The sequence below is a fragment of the Rhipicephalus microplus genome, chromosome 9 (assembly GCF_043290135.1).
Source record: "Rhipicephalus microplus isolate Deutch F79 chromosome 9, USDA_Rmic, whole genome shotgun sequence".
NCBI classification, from domain to species: domain Eukaryota; kingdom Metazoa; phylum Arthropoda; class Arachnida; order Ixodida; family Ixodidae; genus Rhipicephalus; species Rhipicephalus microplus.
In genome coordinates, this window is record NC_134708.1 from 69,024,638 (window position 1) to 69,039,878 (window position 15,241).

A 15,241-nucleotide genomic window follows, 5' to 3' on the forward strand; every position below is an offset into this window, starting at 1 on the left:
GCGAGATCCCAACTCTCGCTTGACATGACTTTTTCAATGGGACAGAAAAAAAACACCTTGCGCTAGAGCTTCCCCATTATATTAGCTTACTCCGGAGGAGATGGAGAAAACGAAGATTCTTTTGCCGAATGATATATTAGTGCAGGTTCAATTTCCACCCTATGGTAACTAAAAAATTACTGCTCCCTGTCGGGAAATCGAAGCCCGGTCTCCCGCGTGACAGGCGGGGATACTGACAACTATACAAACGAGAATATGCGCATGCACGGCTGACACGACGGTGTTGTCAGCGAGATCACAACTCTAGCTTGACATGACTGTTTCAGTGGGACAGAAAAAAAGAACACCTGGCGCTAGAGATTCCCCATTATATTAGCTTACTCTAGGGGAGATGGAGAAAACGAAGATTATTTTGCCGAACGATATATTAGTGCAGGTTGAATTTCCACACTATGGTAACTTAATTACTGCTCCCCGTCGGGGAATCGAACCCCGGTCTCCCGCGTGACAGGCGGGGATACTGACAACTATACTAACGAGGTTATGCGCATGCACGGCCGACACGATGGTGTTGTCAGCGAGATCACAACTCTAGCTTGACATGACTGTTTCAGTGGGAGAAGAAAAAAAACAAAGACACCTGGCGCTAGAGTTTCCCCATTATATTAGCTTACTCTGTAGGAGATGGAGAGAACGAAGATTATTTTGCCGATTGGTATAGCAGTGCAGGTTCAATTTCCCCTCTATGGTAACTAAAACATTACTGCTCCCCGTTCGGCAATCGAACCCCGGTCTCCCGCGTGACAGGCGGGGATACTGACCACTATACTAACGAGGATATGCGCATGCACGGCTGACACGACGGTGTTGTCAGCGAGATCACAACTCTAGCTTGACATGACTGTTTCAGTGGGACAGAAAAAAAGAACACCTGGCGCTAGAGCTTCCCCATTATATTAGCTTACTCTGGAGGAGATGGAGAAAACGAAGATTATTTTGCCGAATGATATATTAGTGCAGGTTGAATTTCCGCCCTATGGTAACTAAAAAATTACTGCTCCCCGTCGGGGAATTAAACCCCGGTCTTCTGCGTGACAGGCAGGGATACTGACCACTATACTAACGAGGATATGCGCAGGACGGCAGACTAGACGGTGTTGTCTGCGAGATCAACACTCTTGCTTGACACGACTGTTTCAGTGGGAGAGAAAAAAAAGAGACACCTGGAACTAGAGCTTCTCCATTATATTAGCTTACTCTGGAGGAGATGGAGTAAACGAAGATTATTTTGCCGAATGGTATATTAGTGCAGGTTGAATTTCCACCCTATGGTAACTAAAAGATTACTGCTCCCCGTCGGGGAATCGAACCCCGGTCTCCCGCGTGACAGGCGGGGATACTGACCACTATACTAACGAGGATATGCGCATGCACGGCAGACACGACGGTATTGTCTGCGAGATCACAACTCTAGCTTGAAATGACTGTTTCAGTGGGAGAGGAAAAAAAAACACACCTGGCGCTAGAGCTTCCACATTATGTTAGCTTACTCTGGAGGAGATGGAGAAAACGAAGATTATTTTGCCGAATGGTATAGCAGTGCAGGTTCAATTTCCACTCTATGGTAACTAAAAAATTACTGCTCCCCGTTCGGCAATCGAACCCCGGTCTCCCGCGTGACAGGCGGGGATACTGACCACTATACTAACGAGGATATGCGCATGCACGGCAGACACGACGGTTTTGTCAGCGAGATCACAACTCTCGCTTGACATGACTTTTTCAGTGGGACAGAAAAAAAAACACCTGGCGCTAGAGCTTCCCCATTATATTAGCTTACTCCGAGGGAGATGGAGAAAACGAAGATTATTTTGCCGAATGATATATTAGTGCAGGTTGAATTTCCACCCTATGGTAACTAAACAATTACTGCTCCCCGTCGGGGAATCGAACCCCGGTCTCCCGCGTGACAGGCGGGGATACTGACAACTATACTAACGAGGATATGCGCATGCACGGCTGACACGACGGTGTTGTCAGCGAGATCACAACTCTAGCTTGACATGACTGTTTCAGTGGGACAGAAAAAAAGAACACCTGGCGCTAGAGCTTCCCCATTATATTAGCTTACTCTGGGGGAGATGGAGAAAACGAAGATTATTTTGCCGAATGATATATTAGTGCAGGTTGAATTTCCACACTATGGTAACTTAAAAATTACTGCTCCCCGTCGGGGAATCAAACCCCGGTCTCCCGCGTGACAGGCGGGGATACTGACAACTATACTAACGAGGATATGCGCATGCACGGCCGACACGACGGTGTGTTCACCGAGATCACAACTCTAGCTTGACATGACTGTTTCAGTGGGACAGAAAAAAAGAACACCTGGCGCTAGAGCTTCCCCATTATATTAGCTTACTCTGTAGGAGATGGAGAAAACGAAGATTATTTTGCCGAATGATATATTAGTGCAGGTTGAATTTCTTCCCTATGGTATCTAAAAAATTACTGCTCCCCGTCGGGGAATTAAACCCCGGTCTCCCGCGTGACAGGCGGGGATACTGACCACTATACTAACGAGGATATGTGTATGCACGGAAGACACGACGGTGTTGTCAGCGAGATCACAACTCTAGCTTGACATGACTGTTTCAGTGGGAGAGGGAAAAAACAAAGACACCTGGCGCTAGAGTTTTCCCATTATATTAGCTTACTCTGGAGGAGATGGAGTAAACTAAGATTATTTTGCCGAATGGTATATTAGTGCAGGTTGAATTTCCACCCTATGGTAACTAAATGATTACTGCTCCCCATCGGGGAATCGAACCCCGGTCTCCCGCGTGACAGGCGGGGATACTGACCACTATACTAACGAGGATATGCGCATTCACGGCCGACACGACGGTGTGTTCAGCGAGATCACAACTCTAGCTTGACATGACTGTTTCAGTGGGACAGAAAAAAGAACACCTGGCGCTAGAGCTTCCCCATTATATTAGCTTACTCTGTAGGAGATGGAGAGAACGAGGATTATTTTGCCGATTGGTATAGCAGTGCAGGTTCAATTTCCACCCTATGGCAACTAAAAAATCACTGCTCCCCGTCGGGGAATTAAACCCCGGTCTCCCGCGTGACAGGCAGGGATACTGACCACTATACTAACGAGGATATGCGCAGGACGGCAGACTAGACGGTGTTGTCTGCGAGATCAACACTCTTGCTTTACACGACTGTTTCAGTGGGAGAGAAAAAAAACAGACACCGGGAACTAGAGCTTTTCCATTATATTAGCTTACTCTGGAGGAGATGTAGTAAACGAAGATTATTTTGCCGAATGGTATATTAGTGCAGGTTGAATTTCCACCCTATGGTAACTAAATGATTACTGCTCCCCATCGGGGAATCGAACCCCGGTCTCCCGCGTGACAGGCGGGGATACTGACCACTATACTAACGAGGATATGCGCATGCACGGCAGACACGACGGTATTGTCTGCGAGATCACAACTCTAGCTTGAAATGACTGTTTCTGCGGGAGAGGAAAAAAAAGAAAGACACCTGGCGCTAGAGCTTCCACATTATATTAGCTTACTCTGGAGGAGATGGAGAAAACGAAGATTATTTTGCCGAATGGTATATTAGTGCAGGTTGAATTTCCACCCTATGGTAACTAAAAAATTACTGCTCCCTGTCGGGGAATGAAACCCCGGTCTCCCGCGTGACAGGCGGGGATACTGACCAGTGCAGGTTCAATTTCCACCCTTTGGTAACTAAAAAATTACTGCTCCCCGTCGGGGAATCGAACCCCGGTCTCCCGCGTGACAGGCGGGGATACTGACCACTATACTAACGAGGACATGTGTACGCACGGAAGACGCGACGGTGTTGTCAGCGAGATCACAACTCTAGCTTGACATGACTGTTTCAGTTGGAGAGGAAAAAAAACAAAGACACCTGGCGCTAGAGTTTCCACATTATATTAGCTTACTCTGGAGGAGATGGAGAAAACGAAGATTATTTTGCCGAATGATATATTAGTGCAGGTTGAATTTCTTCCCTATGGTAACTAAAAAATTACTGCTCCCCGTCGGGGAATTAAACCCCGGTCTCCCGCGTGACAGGCGGGGATACTGGCCACTATACTAAGGAGGATATGCGCATGCACGGCAGACACGGCGGTATTGTCTGCGAGATCACAACTCTAGCTTGAAGTGACTGTTTCAGTGAGACAGAAAAAAAGAACACCTGGCGCTTGAGCTTCCCCATTATATTAGCTTACTCTGTAGGAGATGGAGAGAACGAAGATTATTTTGCCGATTGGTATAGCAGTGCAGGTTCAATTTCCCCTCTATGGTAACTAAAAAATTACTGCTCCCCGTTCGGCAATCGAACCCCGGTCTCCCGCGTGACAGGCGGGGATACTGACCACTATACTAACGAGGATATGCGCATGCACGGCTGACACGACGGTGTTGTCAGCGAGATCACAACTCTAGCTTGACATGACTGTTTCAGTGGGACAGAAAAAAAGAACACCTGGCGCTAGAGCTTCCCCATTATATTAGCTTACTCTGGAGGAGATGGAGAAAACGAAGATTATTTTGCCGAATGATATATTAGTGCAGGTTGAATTTCCGCCCTATGGTAACTAAAAAATTACTGCTCCCCGTCGGGGAATTAAACCCCGGTCTTCTGCGTGACAGGCAGGGATACTGACCACTATACTAACGAGGATATGCGCACGACGGCAGACACGACGGTTTTGTCTGCGAGATCAACACTCTAGCTTGACACGACTGTTTCAGTGGGAAAGAAAAAAAAACAGACACCTGGCGCTAGACCTTCCCCAATATAATAGCTTACTCTGGAGGAGATGGAGAAAACGAAGATTATTTTGCCGAATGGTATATTAGTGCAGGTTGAATTTCCACCCTATGGTAACTAAAAAATTACTGCTCCCTGTCGGGGAATCAAACCCCGGTCTCCCGCGTGACAGGCGGGGATACTGACCACTATACTAACGAGGATATGTGTATGCACGGAAGACACGACGGTGTTGTCAGCGAGATCACAACTCTAGCTTGACATGACTGTTTCAGTGGGAGAGGGAAAAAACAAAGACACCTGGCGCTAGAGTTTTCCCATTATATTAGCTTACTCTGGAGGAGATGGAGAGAACGAAGATAATTTTGCCGATTGGTATAGCAGTACAGGTTCAATTTCCACCCTATGGCAACTAAAAAATCACTGCTCCCCGTCGGGGAATTAAACCCCGGTCTCCCGCATGACAGGCAGGGATACTGACCACTATACTAACGAGGATATGCGCAGGACGGCAGACTAGACGGTGTTGTCTGCGAGATCAACACTCTTGCTTGACACGACTGTTTCAGTGGGAGAGAAAAAAAAGAGACACCTGGAACTAGAGCTTCTCCATTATATTAGCTTACTCTGGAGGAGATGGAGTAAACGAAGATTATTTTGCCGAATGGTATATTAGTGCAGGTTGAATTTCCACCCTATGGTAACTAAAAGATTACTGCTCCCCGTCGGGGAATCGAACCCCGGTCTCCCGCGTGACAGGCGGGGATACTGACCACTATACTAACGAGGATATGCGCATGCACGGCAGACACGACGGTATTGTCTGCGAGATCACAACTCTAGCTTGAAATGACTGTTTCAGTGGGAGAGGAAAAAAAACAAACACACCTGGCGCTAGAGCTTCCACATTATGTTAGCTTACTCTGGAGGAGATGGAGAAAACGAAGATTATTTTGCCGAATGGTATAGCAGTGCAGGTTCAATTTACACTCTATGGTAACTAAAAAATTACTGCTCCCCGTTCGGCAATCGAACCCCGGTCTCCCGCGTGACAGGCGGGGATACTGACCACTATACTAACGAGGATATGCGCATGCACGGCAGACACGACGGTTTTGTCAGCGAGATCACAACTCTCGCTTGACATGACTTTTTCAGTGGGACAGAAAAAAAACACCTGGCGCTAGAGCTTCCCCATTATATTAGCTTCCTCCGAGGGAGATGGAGAAAACGAAGATTATTTTGCCGAATGATATATTAGTGCAGGTTGAATTTCCACCCTATGGTAACTAAACAATTACTGCTCCCCGTCGGGGAATCGAACCCCGGTCTCCCGCGTGACAGGCGGGGATACTGACAACTATACTAACGAGGATATGCGCATGCACGGCTGACACGACGGTGTTGTCAGCGAGATCACAACTCTAGCTTGACATGACTGTTTCAGTGGGACAGAAAAAAAGAACACCTGGCGCTAGAGCTTCCCCATTATATTAGCTTACTCTGGGGGAGATGGAGAAAACGAAGATTATTTTGCCGAATGATATATTAGTGCAGGTTGAATTTCCACACTATGGTAACTTAAAAATTACTGCTCCCCGTCGGGGAATCGAACCCCGGTCTCCCGCGTGACAGGCGGGGATACTGACAACTATACTAACGAGGATATGCGCATGCACGGCCGACACGACGGTGTGTTCAGCGAGATCACAACTCTAGCTTGACATGACTGTTTCAGTGGGACAGAAAAAAAGAACACCTGGCGCTAGAGCTTCCCCATTATATTAGCTTACTCTGTAGGAGATGGAGAAAACGAAGATTATTTTGCCGAATGATATATTAGTGCAGGTTGAATTTCTTCCCTATGGTAACTAAAAAATTACTGCTCCCCGTCGGGGAATTAAACCCGGGTTTCCCGCGTGACAGGCGGGGATACTGACCACTATACTAACGAGGATATGTGTATGCACGGAAGACACGACGGTGTTGTCAGCGAGATCACAACTCTAGCTTGACATGACTGTTTCAGTGGGAGAGGGAAAAAACAAAGACACCTGGCGCTAGAGTTTTCCCATTATATTAGCTTACTCTGGAGGAGATGGAGTAAACTAAGATTATTTTGCCGAATGGTATATTAGTGCAGGTTGAATTTCCACCCTATGGTAACTAAATGATTACTGCTCCCCATCGGGGAATCGAACCCCGGTCTCCCGCGTGACAGGCGGAGATACTGACCACTATACTAACGAGGATATGCGCATTCACGGCCGACACGACGGTGTGTTCAGCGAGATCACAACTCTAGCTTGACATGACTGTTTCAGTGGGACAGAAAAAAAGAACACCTGGCGCTAGAGCTTCCCCATTATATTAGCTTACTCTGTAGGAGATGGAGAGAACGAGGATTATTTTGCCGATTGGTATAGCAGTGCAGGTTCAATTTCCACCCTATGGCAACTAAAAAATCACTGCTCCCCGTCGGGGAATTAAACCCCGGTCTCCCGCGTGACAGGCAGGGATACTGACCACTATACTAACGAGGATATGCGCAGGACGGCAGACTAGACGGTGTTGTCTGCGAGATCAACACTCTTGCTTTACACGACTGTTTCAGTGGGAGAGAAAAAAAACAGACACCGGGAACTAGAGCTTTTCCATTATATTAGCTTACTCTGGAGGAGATGGAGTAAACGAAGATTATTTTGCCGAATGGTATATTAGTGCAGGTTGAATTTCCACGCTATGGTAACTAAATGATTACTGCTCCCCATCGGGGAATCGAACCCCGGTCTCCCGCGTGACAGGCGGGGATACTGACCACTATACTAACGAGGATATGCGCATGCACGGCAGACACGACGGTATTGTCTGCGAGATCACAACTCTAGCTTGAAATGACTGTTTCTGCGGGAGAGGAAAAAAAAGAAAGACACCTGGCGCTAGAGCTTCCACATTATATTAGCTTACTCTGGAGGAGATGGAGAAAACGAAGATTATTTTGCCGAATGGTATATTAGTGCAGGTTGAATTTCCACCCTATGGTAACTAAAAAATTACTGCTCCCTGTCGGGGAATGAAACCCCGGTCTCCCGCGTGACAGGCGGGGATACTGACCAGTGCAGGTTCAATTTCCACCCTTTGGTAACTAAATAATTACTGCTCCCCGTCGGGGAATCGAACCCCGGTCTCCCGCGTGACAGGCGGGGATACTAACCACTATACTAACGAGGACATGTGTACGCACGGAAGACGCGACGGTGTTGTCAGCGAGATCACAACTCTAGCTTGACATGACTGTTTCAGTTGGAGAGGAAAAAAAACAAAGACACCTGGCGCTAGAGTTTCCACATTATATTAGCTTACTCTGGAGGAGATGGAGAAAACGAAGATTATTTTGCCGAATGATATATTAGTGCAGGTTGAATTTCTTCCCTATGGTAACTAAAAAATTACTGCTCCCCGTCGGGGAATTAAACCCCGGTCTCCCGCGTGACAGGCGGGGATACTGGCCACTATACTAAGGAGGATATGCGCATGCACGGCAGACACGGCGGTATTGTCTGCGAGATCACAACTCTAGCTTGAAGTGACTGTTTCAGTGAGACAGAAAAAAAGAACACCTGGCGCTTGAGCTTCCCCATTATATTAGCTTACTCTGTAGGAGATGGAGAGAACGAAGATTATTTTGCCGATTGGTATAGCAGTGCAGGTTCAATTTCCCCTCTATGGTAACTAAAAAATTACTGCTCCCCGTTCGGCAATCGAACCCCGGTCTCCCGCGTGACAGGCGGGGATACTGACCACTATACTAACGAGGATATGCGCATGCACGGCTGACACGACGGTGTTGTCAGCGAGATCACAACTCTAGCTTGACATGACTGTTTCAGTGGGAGAGGAAAAAAAAAACACACCTGGCGCTAGAGCTTCCACATTATGTTAGCTTACTCTGGAGGAGATGGAGAAAACGAAGATTATTTTGCCGAATGGTATAGCAGTGCAGGTTCAATTTCCACTCTATGGTAACTAAAAAATTACTGCTCCCCGTTCGGCAATCGAACCCCGGTCTCCCGCGTGACAGGCGGGGATACTGACCACTATACTAACGAGGATATGCGCATGCACGGCAGACACGACGGTTTTGTCAGCGAGATCACAACTCTCGCTTGACATGACTTTTTCAGTGGGACAGAAAAAAAAACACCTGGCGCTAGAGCTTCCCCATTATATTAGCTTACTCCGAGGGAGATGGAGAAAACGAAGATTATTTTGCCGAATGATATATTAGTGCAGGTTGAATTTCCACCCTATGGTAACTAAACAATTACTGCTCCCCGTCGGGGAATCGAACCCCGGTCTCCCGCGTGACAGGCGGGGATACTGACAACTATACTAACGAGGATATGCGCATGCACGGCAGACACGACGGTTTTGTCAGCGAGATCACAACTCTCGCTTGACATGACTTTTTCAGTGGGACAGAAAAAAAAACACCTGGCGCTAGAGCTTCCCCATTATATTAGCTTACTCCGAGGGAGATGGAGAAAACGAAGATTATTTTGCCGAATGATATATTAGTGCAGGTTGAATTTCCACCCTATGGTAACTAAACAATTACTGCTCCCCGTCGGGGAATCGAACCCCGGTCTCCCGCGTGACAGGCGGGGATACTGACCACTATACTAACGAGGATATGTGTATGCACGGAAGACACGACGGTGTTGTCAGCGAGATCACAACTCTCGCTTGACATGACTTTTTCAGTGGGACAGAAAAAAAAACACCTGGCGCTAGAGCTTCCCCATTATATTAGCTTACTCCGAGGGAGATGGAGAAAACGAAGACTATTTTGCCGAATCATATATTAGTGCAGGTTGAATTTCCACCCTATGGTAACTAAAAAATTACTGCTCCCTGTCGGGGAATCAAACCCCGGTCTCCCGCGTGACAGGCGGGGATACTGACCACTATACTAACGAGGATATGTGTATGCACGGAAGACACGACGGTGTTGTCAGCGAGATCACAACTCTAGCTTGACATGACTGTTTCAGTTGGAGAGGAAAAAACAAAGACACCTGGCGCTAGAGTTTCCACATTATATTAGCTTACTCTGGAGGAGATGGAGAAAACGAAGATTATTTTGCCGAATGATATATTAGTGCAGGTTGAATTTCTTCCCTATGGTAACTAAAAAATTACTGCTCCCCGTCGGGGAATTAAACCCCGGTCTCCCGCGTGACAGGCGGGGATACTGGCCACTATACTAAGGAGGATATGCGCATGCACGGCAGACACGGCGGTATTGTCTGCGAGATCACAACTCTAGCTTGAAGTGACTGTTTCAGTGAGACAGAAAAAAAGAACACCTGGCGCTTGAGCTTCCCCATTATATTAGCTTACTCTGGAGGAGATGGAGTAAACGAAGATTATTTTGCCGAATGGTATATTAGTGCAGGTTGAATTTCCACCCTATGGTAACTAAAAGATTACTGCTCCCCGTCGGGGAATCGAACCCCGGTCTCCCGCGTGACAGGCGGGGATACTGACCACTATACTAACGAGGATATGCGCATGCACGGCAGACACGACGGTATTGTCTGCGAGATCACAACTCTAGCTTGAAATGACTGTTTCAGTGGGAGAGGAAAAAAAACACACCTGGCGCTAGAGCTTCCACATTATGTTAGCTTACTCTGGAGGAGATGGAGAAAACGAAGATTATTTTGCCGAATGGTATAGCAGTGCAGGTTCAATTTCCACTCTATGGTAACTAAAAAATTACTGCTCCCCGTTCGGCAATCGAACCCCGGTCTCCCGCGTGACAGGCGGGGATACTGACCACTATACTAACGAGGATATGCGCATGCACGGCAGACACGACGGTTTTGTCAGCGAGATCACAACTCTCGCTTGACATGACTTTTTCAGTGGGACAGAAAAAAAAACACCTGGCGCTAGAGCTTCCCCATTATATTAGCTTACTCCGAGGGAGATGGAGAAAACGAAGATTATTTTGCCGAATGATATATTAGTGCAGGTTGAATTTCCACCCTATGGTAACTAAACAATTACTGCTCCCCGTCGGGGAATCGAACCCCGGTCTCCCGCGTGACAGGCGGGGATACTGACAACTATACTAACGAGGATATGCGCATGCACGGCTGACACGACGGTGTTGTCAGCGAGATCACAACTCTAGCTTGACATGACTGTTTCAGTGGGACAGAAAAAAAGAACACCTGGCGCTAGAGCTTCCCCATTATATTAGCTTACTCTGGGGGAGATGGAGAAAACGAAGATTATTTTGCCGAATGATATATTAGTGCAGGTTGAATTTCCACACTATGGTAACTTAAAAATTACTGCTCCCCGTCGGGGAATCGAACCCCGGTCTCCCGCGTGACAGGCGGGGATACTGACAACTATACTAACGAGGATATGCGCATGCACGGCCGACACGACGGTGTGTTCACCGAGATCACAACTCTAGCTTGACATGACTGTTTCAGTGGGACAGAAAAAAAGAACACCTGGCGCTAGAGCTTCCCCATTATATTAGCTTACTCTGTAGGAGATGGAGAAAACGAAGATTATTTTGCCGAATGATATATTAGTGCAGGTTGAATTTCTTCCCTATGGTATCTAAAAAATTACTGCTCCCCGTCGGGGAATTAAACCCCGGTCTCCCGCGTGACAGGCGGGGATACTGACCACTATACTAACGAGGATATGTGTATGCACGGAAGACACGACGGTGTTGTCAGCGAGATCACAACTCTAGCTTGACATGACTGTTTCAGTGGGAGAGGGAAAAAACAAAGACACCTGGCGCTAGAGTTTTCCCATTATATTAGCTTACTCTGGAGGAGATGGAGTAAACTAAGATTATTTTGCCGAATGGTATATTAGTGCAGGTTGAATTTCCACCCTATGGTAACTAAATGATTACTGCTCCCCATCGGGGAATCGAACCCCGGTCTCCCGCGTGACAGGCGGGGATACTGACCACTATACTAACGAGGATATGCGCATTCACGGCCGACACGACGGTGTGTTCAGCGAGATCACAACTCTAGCTTGACATGACTGTTTCAGTGGGACAGAAAAAAAGAACACCTGGCGCTAGAGCTTCCCCATTATATTAGCTTACTCTGTAGGAGATGGAGAGAACGAGGATTATTTTGCCGATTGGTATAGCAGTGCAGGTTCAATTTCCACCCTATGGCAACTAAAAAATCACTGCTCCCCGTCGGGGAATTAAACCCCGGTCTCCCGCGTGACAGGCAGGGATACTGACCACTATACTAACGAGGATATGCGCAGGACGGCAGACTAGACGGTGTTGTCTGCGAGATCAACACTCTTGCTTTACACGACTGTTTCAGTGGGAGAGAAAAAAAACAGACACCGGGAACTAGAGCTTTTCCATTATATTAGCTTACTCTGGAGGAGATGGAGTAAACGAAGATTATTTTGCCGAATGGTATATTAGTGCAGGTTGAATTTCCACCCTATGGTAACTAAATGATTACTGCTCCCCATCGGGGAATCGAACCCCGGTGTCCCGCGTGACAGGCGGGGATACTGACCACTATACTAACGAGGATATGCGCATGCACGGCAGACACGACGGTATTGTCTGCGAGATCACAACTCTAGCTTGAAATGACTGTTTCTGCGGGAGAGGAAAAAAAAGAAAGACACCTGGCGCTAGAGCTTCCACATTATATTAGCTTACTCTGGAGGAGATGGAGAAAACGAAGATTATTTTGCCGAATGGTATATTAGTGCAGGTTGAATTTCCACCCTATGGTAACTAAAAAATTACTGCTCCCTGTCGGGGAATGAAACCCCGGTCTCCCGCGTGACAGGCGGGGATACTGACCAGTGCAGGTTCAATTTCCACCCTTTGGTAACTAAAAAATTACTGCTCCCCGTCGGGGAATCGAACCCCGGTCTCCCGCGTGACAGGCGGGGATACTGACCACTATACTAACGAGGACATGTGTACGCACGGAAGACGCGACGGTGTTGTCAGCGAGATCACAACTCTAGCTTGACATGACTGTTTCAGTTGGAGAGGAAAAAAAACAAAGACACCTGGCGCTAGAGTTTCCACATTATATTACCTTACTCTGGAGGAGATGGAGAAAACGAAGATTATTTTGCCGAATGATATATTAGTGCAGGTTGAATTTCTTCCCTATGGTAACTAAAAAATTACTGCTCCCCGTCGGGGAATTAAACCCCGGTCTCCCGCGTGACAGGCGGGGATACTGGCCACTATACTAAGGAGGATATGCGCATGCACGGCAGACACGGCGGTATTGTCTGCGAGATCACAACTCTAGCTTGAAGTGACTGTTTCAGTGAGACAGAAAAAAAGAACACCTGGCGCTTGAGCTTCCCCATTATATTAGCTTACTCTGTAGGAGATGGAGAGAACGAAGATTATTTTGCCGATTGGTATAGCAGTGCAGGTTCAATTTCCCCTCTATGGTAACTAAAAAATTACTGCTCCCCGTTCGGCAATCGAACCCCGGTCTCCCGCGTGACAGGCGGGGATACTGACCACTATACTAACGAGGATATGCGCATGCACGGCTGACACGACGGTGTTGTCAGCGAGATCACAACTCTAGCTTGACATGACTGTTTCAGTGGGACAGAAAAAAAGAACACCTGGCGCTAGAGCTTCCCCATTATATTAGCTTACTCTGGAGGAGATGGAGAAAACGAAGATTATTTTGCCGAATGATATATTAGTGCAGGTTGAATTTCCGCCCTATGGTAACTAAAAAATTACTGCTCCCCGTCGGGGAATTAAACCCCGGTCTTCTGCGTGACAGGCAGGGATACTGACCACTATACTAACGAGGATATGCGCACGACGGCAGACACGACGGTTTTGTCTGCGAGATCAACACTCTAGCTTGACACGACTGTTTCAGTGGGAAAGAAAAAAAAACAGACGCCTGGCGCTAGACCTTCCCCAATATAATAGCTTACTCTGGAGGAGATGGAGAAAACGAAGATTATTTTGCCGAATGGTATATTAGTGCAGGTTGAATTTCCACCCTATGGTAACTAAAAAATTACTGCTCCCTGTCGGGGAATCAAACCCCGGTCTCCCGCGTGACAGGCGGGGATACTGACCACTATACTAACGAGGATATGTGTATGCACGGAAGACACGACGGTGTTGTCAGCGAGATCACAACTCTAGCTTGACATGACTGTTTCAGTGGGAGAGGGAAAAAACAAAGACACCTGGCGCTAGAGTTTTCCCATTATATTAGCTTACTCTGGAGGAGATGGAGAGAACGAAGATAATTTTGCCGATTGGTATAGCAGTACAGGTTCAATTTCCACCCTATGGCAACTAAAAAATCACTGCTCCCCGTCGGGGAATTAAACCCCGGTCTCCCGCATGACAGGCAGGGATACTGACCACTATACTAACGAGGATATGCGCAGGACGGCAGACTAGACGGTGTTGTCTGCGAGATCAACACTCTTGCTTGACACGACTGTTTCAGTGGGAGAGAAAAAAAAGAGACACCTGGAACTAGAGCTTCTCCATTATATTAGCTTACTCTGGAGGAGATGGAGTAAACGAAGATTATTTTGCCGAATGGTATATTAGTGCAGGTTGAATTTCCACCCTATGGTAACTAAAAGATTACTGCTCCCCGTCGGGGAATCGAACCCCGGTCTCCCGCGTGACAGGCGGGGATACTGACCACTATACTAACGAGGATATGCGCATGCACGGCAGACACGACGGTATTGTCTGCGAGATCACAACTCTAGCTTGAAATGACTGTTTCAGTGGGAGAGGAAAAAAAACAAACACACCTGGCGCTAGAGCTTCCACATTATGTTAGCTTACTCTGGAGGAGATGGAGAAAACGAAGATTATTTTGCCGAATGGTATAGCAGTGCAGGTTCAATTTCCACTCTATGGTAACTAAAAAATTACTGCTCCCCGTTCGGCAATCGAACCCCGGTCTCCCGCGTGACAGGCGGGGATACTGACCACTATACTAACGAGGATATGCGCATGCACGGCAGACACGACGGTTTTGTCAGCGAGATCACAACTCTCGCTTGACATGACTTTTTCAGTGGGACAGAAAAAAAAACACCTGGCGCTAGAGCTTCCCCATTATATTAGCTTACTCCGAGGGAGATGGAGAAAACGAAGATTATTTTGCCGAATGATATATTAGTGCAGGTTGAATTTCCACCCTATGGTAACTAAACAATTACTGCTCCCCGTCGGGGAATCGAACCCCGGTCTCCCGCGTGACAGGCGGGGATACTGACAACTATACTAACGAGGATATGCGCATGCACGGCTGACACGACGGTGTTGTCAGCGAGATCACAACTCTAGCTTGACATGACT

General features: G+C 47.3%; 28 non-coding genes across 28 annotated transcripts; all 28 read right to left on the minus strand.

The window, feature by feature from the left end:
* Positions 1-1,349: 1,349 nt before the first annotated feature.
* Positions 1,350-1,421, minus strand: TRNAD-GUC (transfer RNA aspartic acid (anticodon GUC)). The gene has a single exon. It is a non-coding gene; the product is annotated as a tRNA-Asp (tRNA).
* Positions 1,422-1,932: 511 nt separating this feature from the next.
* On the minus strand, positions 1,933-2,004 carry TRNAD-GUC (transfer RNA aspartic acid (anticodon GUC)). The gene has a single exon. It is a non-coding gene; the product is annotated as a tRNA-Asp (tRNA).
* Positions 2,005-2,514: 510 nt separating this feature from the next.
* TRNAD-GUC (transfer RNA aspartic acid (anticodon GUC)) lies at positions 2,515-2,586 on the minus strand. The gene has a single exon. It is a non-coding gene; the product is annotated as a tRNA-Asp (tRNA).
* Positions 2,587-2,809: 223 nt separating this feature from the next.
* Positions 2,810-2,881, minus strand: TRNAD-GUC (transfer RNA aspartic acid (anticodon GUC)). Its single transcript has one exon. It is a non-coding gene; the product is annotated as a tRNA-Asp (tRNA).
* A 218-nt stretch (positions 2,882-3,099) lies between these two features.
* On the minus strand, positions 3,100-3,171 carry TRNAD-GUC (transfer RNA aspartic acid (anticodon GUC)). The gene has a single exon. It is a non-coding gene; the product is annotated as a tRNA-Asp (tRNA).
* Positions 3,172-3,391: 220 nt separating this feature from the next.
* TRNAD-GUC (transfer RNA aspartic acid (anticodon GUC)) lies at positions 3,392-3,463 on the minus strand. The gene has a single exon. It is a non-coding gene; the product is annotated as a tRNA-Asp (tRNA).
* A 324-nt stretch (positions 3,464-3,787) lies between these two features.
* On the minus strand, positions 3,788-3,859 carry TRNAD-GUC (transfer RNA aspartic acid (anticodon GUC)). The gene has a single exon. It is a non-coding gene; the product is annotated as a tRNA-Asp (tRNA).
* A 1,394-nt stretch (positions 3,860-5,253) lies between these two features.
* Positions 5,254-5,325, minus strand: TRNAD-GUC (transfer RNA aspartic acid (anticodon GUC)). Its single transcript has one exon. It is a non-coding gene; the product is annotated as a tRNA-Asp (tRNA).
* Positions 5,326-5,545: 220 nt separating this feature from the next.
* Positions 5,546-5,617, minus strand: TRNAD-GUC (transfer RNA aspartic acid (anticodon GUC)). The gene has a single exon. It is a non-coding gene; the product is annotated as a tRNA-Asp (tRNA).
* A 513-nt stretch (positions 5,618-6,130) lies between these two features.
* Positions 6,131-6,202, minus strand: TRNAD-GUC (transfer RNA aspartic acid (anticodon GUC)). The gene has a single exon. It is a non-coding gene; the product is annotated as a tRNA-Asp (tRNA).
* A 219-nt stretch (positions 6,203-6,421) lies between these two features.
* On the minus strand, positions 6,422-6,493 carry TRNAD-GUC (transfer RNA aspartic acid (anticodon GUC)). The gene has a single exon. It is a non-coding gene; the product is annotated as a tRNA-Asp (tRNA).
* Positions 6,494-7,007: 514 nt separating this feature from the next.
* On the minus strand, positions 7,008-7,079 carry TRNAD-GUC (transfer RNA aspartic acid (anticodon GUC)). Its single transcript has one exon. It is a non-coding gene; the product is annotated as a tRNA-Asp (tRNA).
* A 219-nt stretch (positions 7,080-7,298) lies between these two features.
* Positions 7,299-7,370, minus strand: TRNAD-GUC (transfer RNA aspartic acid (anticodon GUC)). The gene has a single exon. It is a non-coding gene; the product is annotated as a tRNA-Asp (tRNA).
* A 220-nt stretch (positions 7,371-7,590) lies between these two features.
* Positions 7,591-7,662, minus strand: TRNAD-GUC (transfer RNA aspartic acid (anticodon GUC)). Its single transcript has one exon. It is a non-coding gene; the product is annotated as a tRNA-Asp (tRNA).
* A 324-nt stretch (positions 7,663-7,986) lies between these two features.
* TRNAD-GUC (transfer RNA aspartic acid (anticodon GUC)) lies at positions 7,987-8,058 on the minus strand. The gene has a single exon. It is a non-coding gene; the product is annotated as a tRNA-Asp (tRNA).
* A 1,099-nt stretch (positions 8,059-9,157) lies between these two features.
* Positions 9,158-9,229, minus strand: TRNAD-GUC (transfer RNA aspartic acid (anticodon GUC)). The gene has a single exon. It is a non-coding gene; the product is annotated as a tRNA-Asp (tRNA).
* A 218-nt stretch (positions 9,230-9,447) lies between these two features.
* On the minus strand, positions 9,448-9,519 carry TRNAD-GUC (transfer RNA aspartic acid (anticodon GUC)). The gene has a single exon. It is a non-coding gene; the product is annotated as a tRNA-Asp (tRNA).
* An 803-nt stretch (positions 9,520-10,322) lies between these two features.
* On the minus strand, positions 10,323-10,394 carry TRNAD-GUC (transfer RNA aspartic acid (anticodon GUC)). The gene has a single exon. It is a non-coding gene; the product is annotated as a tRNA-Asp (tRNA).
* Positions 10,395-10,904: 510 nt separating this feature from the next.
* Positions 10,905-10,976, minus strand: TRNAD-GUC (transfer RNA aspartic acid (anticodon GUC)). Its single transcript has one exon. It is a non-coding gene; the product is annotated as a tRNA-Asp (tRNA).
* A 219-nt stretch (positions 10,977-11,195) lies between these two features.
* TRNAD-GUC (transfer RNA aspartic acid (anticodon GUC)) lies at positions 11,196-11,267 on the minus strand. The gene has a single exon. It is a non-coding gene; the product is annotated as a tRNA-Asp (tRNA).
* A 219-nt stretch (positions 11,268-11,486) lies between these two features.
* Positions 11,487-11,558, minus strand: TRNAD-GUC (transfer RNA aspartic acid (anticodon GUC)). Its single transcript has one exon. It is a non-coding gene; the product is annotated as a tRNA-Asp (tRNA).
* A 223-nt stretch (positions 11,559-11,781) lies between these two features.
* On the minus strand, positions 11,782-11,853 carry TRNAD-GUC (transfer RNA aspartic acid (anticodon GUC)). The gene has a single exon. It is a non-coding gene; the product is annotated as a tRNA-Asp (tRNA).
* A 219-nt stretch (positions 11,854-12,072) lies between these two features.
* Positions 12,073-12,144, minus strand: TRNAD-GUC (transfer RNA aspartic acid (anticodon GUC)). Its single transcript has one exon. It is a non-coding gene; the product is annotated as a tRNA-Asp (tRNA).
* Positions 12,145-12,364: 220 nt separating this feature from the next.
* TRNAD-GUC (transfer RNA aspartic acid (anticodon GUC)) lies at positions 12,365-12,436 on the minus strand. Its single transcript has one exon. It is a non-coding gene; the product is annotated as a tRNA-Asp (tRNA).
* A 324-nt stretch (positions 12,437-12,760) lies between these two features.
* Positions 12,761-12,832, minus strand: TRNAD-GUC (transfer RNA aspartic acid (anticodon GUC)). Its single transcript has one exon. It is a non-coding gene; the product is annotated as a tRNA-Asp (tRNA).
* A 1,394-nt stretch (positions 12,833-14,226) lies between these two features.
* Positions 14,227-14,298, minus strand: TRNAD-GUC (transfer RNA aspartic acid (anticodon GUC)). Its single transcript has one exon. It is a non-coding gene; the product is annotated as a tRNA-Asp (tRNA).
* A 220-nt stretch (positions 14,299-14,518) lies between these two features.
* On the minus strand, positions 14,519-14,590 carry TRNAD-GUC (transfer RNA aspartic acid (anticodon GUC)). Its single transcript has one exon. It is a non-coding gene; the product is annotated as a tRNA-Asp (tRNA).
* Positions 14,591-15,104: 514 nt separating this feature from the next.
* On the minus strand, positions 15,105-15,176 carry TRNAD-GUC (transfer RNA aspartic acid (anticodon GUC)). Its single transcript has one exon. It is a non-coding gene; the product is annotated as a tRNA-Asp (tRNA).
* Positions 15,177-15,241: the final 65 nt, after the last annotated feature.